This window comes from Schistocerca serialis, unplaced genomic scaffold (assembly GCF_023864345.2).
Source record: "Schistocerca serialis cubense isolate TAMUIC-IGC-003099 unplaced genomic scaffold, iqSchSeri2.2 HiC_scaffold_1191, whole genome shotgun sequence".
Taxonomy (NCBI): Eukaryota; Metazoa; Arthropoda; class Insecta; order Orthoptera; family Acrididae; genus Schistocerca; species Schistocerca serialis.
Window position 1 is genome coordinate 57,501 of NW_026047394.1, and position 5,000 is coordinate 62,500.

General features: G+C 51.0%; 1 non-coding gene across 1 annotated transcript in view; it reads left to right on the forward strand.

Moving 5' to 3' along the window:
- The first annotated feature begins 4,054 nt into the window (after window positions 1–4,054).
- Window positions 4,055–5,000, forward strand: part of LOC126434566 (small subunit ribosomal RNA) — a 1,909-nt gene continuing 963 nt past the window's right edge. The window contains exon 1 of the ribosomal RNA XR_007579325.1: window positions 4,055–5,000. This exon is cut by the window's right edge and continues 963 nt beyond it. This is a non-coding gene — a ribosomal RNA (small subunit ribosomal RNA).

Here is a 5,000-nt window from a genome sequence, read left to right on the forward strand (position 1 = left end):
AAAACAGAATATCCCACCCTTCCGACATCCGCCATTGCTCAGCTAAGCCACGAACACCCACACATGTCCTACACAGGGGTGCACCCAACATCACAATACTGCCTCCTGTCACAGTACACAAACAATGGCAGGAATGAAAGACACAGATCTGCCACAACCTTGGAATCGGAGCGCCGCCTGTCATGAGCCACAAGTGCATCCTGACGTGACAAATCGGATGATCCCGCAGGCATGCACTTACGATAATCACTATCAACGAACCTGCCGCCCCCTCCCCCCCCAAAATACACCTTTCCCTACAACGTGTACCTTAACCTAAGCTATATTGTACCTTAACCTAAGCGATATTGTACCTTAACCTAAGGTATATCGTACCTTAACCTAACCTACATTGCGCCTTCACCTAACCTACGTTGTACCTTAACCTAACCTACGTTGTACCTTAACCTAACCTACGTTGTACCTTAACCTAACCTACGTTGTACCTTAACCTAACCTACGTTGTACCTTAACCTAACCTACGTTGTACCTTAACCTAACCTACGTTGTACCTTAACCTAACCTACGTTGTACCTTAACCTAACCTACGTTGTACCTTAACCTAACCTACGTTGTGCCTTAACCTAACCTACGTTGTGCCTTAACCTAACCTACGTTGTGCCTTAACCTAACCTACGTTGTGCCTTAACCTAACCTACGTTGTGCCTTAACCTAACCTACGTTGTGCCTTAACCTAACCTACGTTGTGCCTTAACCTAACCTATGTTGTGCCTTAACCTAACCTATGTTGTGCCTTAACCTAACCTATGTTGTGCCTTAACCTAACCTATGTTGTGCCTTAACCTAACCTATGTTGTGCCTTAACCTAACCTATGTTGTGCCTTAACCTAACCTATGTTGTGCCTTAACCTAACCTATGTTGTGCCTTAACCTAACCTATGTTGTGCCTTAACCTAACCTATGTTGTGCCTTAACCTAACCTATGTTGTGCCTTAACCTAACCTATGTTGTGCCTTAACCTAACCTATGTTGTGCCTTAACCTAACCTACGTTGTGCCTTAACCTAACCTACGTTGTGCCTTAACCTAACCTACGTTGTGCCTTAACCTAACCTACGTTGTGCCTTAACCTAACCTACGTTGTGCCTTAACCTAACCTACGTTGTGCCTTAACCTAACCTACGTTGTGCCTTAACCTAACCTACGTTGTGCCTTAACCTAACCTACGTTGTGCCTTAACCTAACCTACGTTGTGCCTTAACCTAACCTACGTTGTGCCTTAACCTAACCTATGTTGTGCCTTAACCTAACCTATGTTGTGCCTTAACCTAACCTATGTTGTGCCTTAACCTAACCTATGTTGTGCCTTAACCTAACCTATGTTGTGCCTTAACCTAACCTATGTTGTGCCTTAACCTAACCTATGTTGTGCCTTAACCTAACCTATGTTGTGCCTTAACCTAACCTATGTTGTGCCTTAACCTAACCTATGTTGTGCCTTAACCTAACCTATGTTGTGCCTTAACCTAACCTATGTTGTGCCTTAACCTAACCTACGTTGTGCCTTAACCTAACCTACGTTGTGCCTTAACCTAACCCATATTGTACCTTAACCTAACCCATATTGTACCTTAACCTAACCCATATTGTACCTTAACCTAACCCATATTGTACCTTAACCTAACCCATATTGTACCTTAACGTAACCTAATTTGTGCCTTAACGTAACCTAATTTGTGCCTTAACGTAACCTAATTTGTGCCTTAACGTAACCTAATTTGTGCCTTAACGTAACCTAATTTGTGCCTTAACGTAACCTAATTTGTGCCTTAACGTAACCTAATTTGTGCCTTAACGTAACCTAATTTGTGCCTTAACGTAACCTAATTTGTGCCTTAACGTAACCTAATTTGTGCCTTAACGTAACCTAATTTGTGCCTTAACGTAACCTAATTTGTGCCTTAACGTAACCTAATTTGTGCCTTAACGTAACCTAATTTGTGCCTTAACGTAACCTAATTTGTGCCTTAACGTAACCTAATTTGTGCCTTAACGTAACCTAATTTGTGCCTTAACGTAACCTAATTTGTGCCTTAACGTAACCCATGTTGTGCCTTAACGTAACCCATGTTGTGCCTTAACGTAACCCAATTTGTGCCTTAACGTAACCCATGTTGTGCCTTAACCTAACCTATATTGTGCCTCAACCTAACCTATATTGCGCCTTAACCTGACGCACGTTGTCGCTGAACCTGCTCTGTAATTGTTATGCAACTCGTTAAATTAGTGTAGTGTTGCCTAACCGCAACCCTCGCAATATAGTTCGCTATTCGCACTGCCCGGTCCCCTGTGTATCGCGTCATGTTAAACACCTTGCAGGTGTTGCTGACTTTCCACATGCTCCTGCTATACACTGTAATGTGGATAGCAGCAGGACGTACATGCCCCCCCCCTTCCCCCCTGCCTTCGCAAGCTGGTCGTTGAGAAGTTTGCATGTTCAATGCCCTTCGCATGCCGACGTACTCAGCCTACGTTGTGGTACGGCCTGTCACCTGTCCGCCGATGTACGCAAAACCCACAAACTGTACTGCACATTGGTCCGTATGTACTGAATGATACATCGTGGCACATGTGTGACCGTACGACGACTGCGCCTAGCAACGGCAGACCATACAGTCCAAATATTGTGCACGCAGCTACGTGTCGTCTCCCTATAAGAGCTGGATTGCAGTGTGGTACGCCATTCAGACGTGTGGGAGGAACGGACGCCCTGGATGGCGATCAGCATGAGCAGTCTGTTGATGTAGTGGAGCGTGTATTCGGACGTAGTCGTCTCTTCTCACACACCGTGATAGCATGTTGCACCGCGTTCCACATCTGCGACATCCTGCAGAGGCCGGCTGACAGTCGTTCGCGCAATGGACACCGCATACGTACGGGGGCTACCTTGCACGTGTTCTCGAGGCGTGCACATGTTGTTGCGTCTATGTGGGCAGACGTAGTGTGTTGTGACACCTGACACAGGCATGCAATACTCGTTGCAAATGGCGATGGACGTCTACGTTTGCTGGTGACGTTACGCAAATGAACAACAGGTAACCCGTTGTGGTGCGGTTGTTCTCGCTAGAGGTGAATCAGTGTTGGCGACGATCGGTCGAGCTATTAACCGGTTGTTTCAGGGATACCCACCATGCCCACGAACGTGAAAGGGGACCCACCATGCCCACGAACGCGAAAGGGGATCTGGGTGTGAGGCGATACGCGGCGGTGGCTGGGTGGGACCGTCCCCGGCCGGTGAGGGGGGGCCGCCCGGCGTGCTGGCAGCGCGGTGCGTGGGCGCACGCGCTACAGCCGGCTGGTGGGGGCGGCCAGTGGCAGGCGCGCCGGCCGACGGACGCGGCAGGCGGCGCAGCTGCGCGCCGGCGCCCCCTGCTCGCGGCGCCTTGCGGCCAAAGTAGGTCCTCGCGGGCCCGGTGCGAAGCGCGGTGGCCATCTGCAGTGTGCTGGTCCGATTGAGGACTGTGTGCGCTGAGGATGCGCCGCCGCCCGGCGCTCGGCGCCGCGACGCCGTCTGCTGCTCGGTCGCCCCAGCGGTTCTCGCAGGTGGTTTGTATCGCAGCTGTGCGGACGTGTTGGCGCGTGCGCTGTGCTGGGAGAGTTCGCTTCGGCACCCAAGTGGGGCTTTTGTCCTTCTGTGGCGCTGGCGTTGGAGCTGCCGGTCACCGTAGGTGGCGCGTGTTGTCTCCCGCCGGCAATGCCACGACAGCACGCTCCCGGGCCTCTGTCGGCAGCGGCAAGCTCAGTTGGGAGCACGGGTGGTCGCACCTAAAGCGTCTACTCGCCTAACTCCGGGCGATTGCGCCTCTCTCGAACCCGACCAAGTACTTAGGACGGCGCTGCGCGCCGCCGGGACCTGAGAGGGTTTCGAGGTGTGTTGTGCAGGGGAGCTCAGCCTCCTCCTGTTTGCAGAATAATTGAGCGGACGCTTGCGTGTTCGCGCGGGCCCCCGGGACACACTCCCGGGCGGCCGGCTGCTCAGCTCTAGTTGACGCAGCTCCCTGGTTGATCCTGCCAGTAGTCATATGCTTGTCTCAAAGATTAAGCCATGCATGTCTCAGTACAAGCCGCATTAAGGTGAAACCGCGAATGGCTCATTAAATCAGTTATGGTTCCTTAGATCGTACCCACGTTACTTGGATAACTGTGGTAATTCTAGAGCTAATACATGCAAACAGAGTCCCGACCAGAGATGGAAGGGACGCTTTTATTAGATCAAAACCAATCGGTCGGCTCGTCCGGTCCGTTTGCCTTGGTGACTCTGAATAACTTTGGGCTGATCGCACGGTCCTCGTACCGGCGACGCATCTTTCAAATGTCTGCCTTATCAACTGTCGATGGTAGGTTCTGCGCCTACCATGGTTGTAACGGGTAACGGGGAATCAGGGTTCGATTCCGGAGAGGGAGCCTGAGAAACGGCTACCACATCCAAGGAAGGCAGCAGGCGCGCAAATTACCCACTCCCGGCACGGGGAGGTAGTGACGAAAAATAACGATACGGGACTCATCCGAGGCCCCGTAATCGGAATGAGTACACTTTAAATCCTTTAACGAGTATCTATTGGAGGGCAAGTCTGGTGCCAGCAGCCGCGGTAATTCCAGCTCCAATAGCGTATATTAAAGTTGTTGCGGTTAAAAAGCTCGTAGTTGGATTTGTGTCCCACGCTGTTGGTTCACCGCCCGTCGGTGTTTAACTGGCATGTATCGTGGGACGTCCTGCCGGTGGGGCGAGCCGAAGGCGTGCGACCGCCTCGTGCGTGCTCGTGCGTCCCGAGGCGGACCCCGTTGAAATCCTACCAGGGTGCTCTTTATTGAGTGTCTCGGTGGGCCGGCACGTTTACTTTGAACAAATTAGAGTGCTTAAAGCAGGCAAGCCCGCCTGAATACTGTGTGCATGGAATAATGGAATAGGACCTCGGTTCTATTTTGTTGGTTTTCGGAACC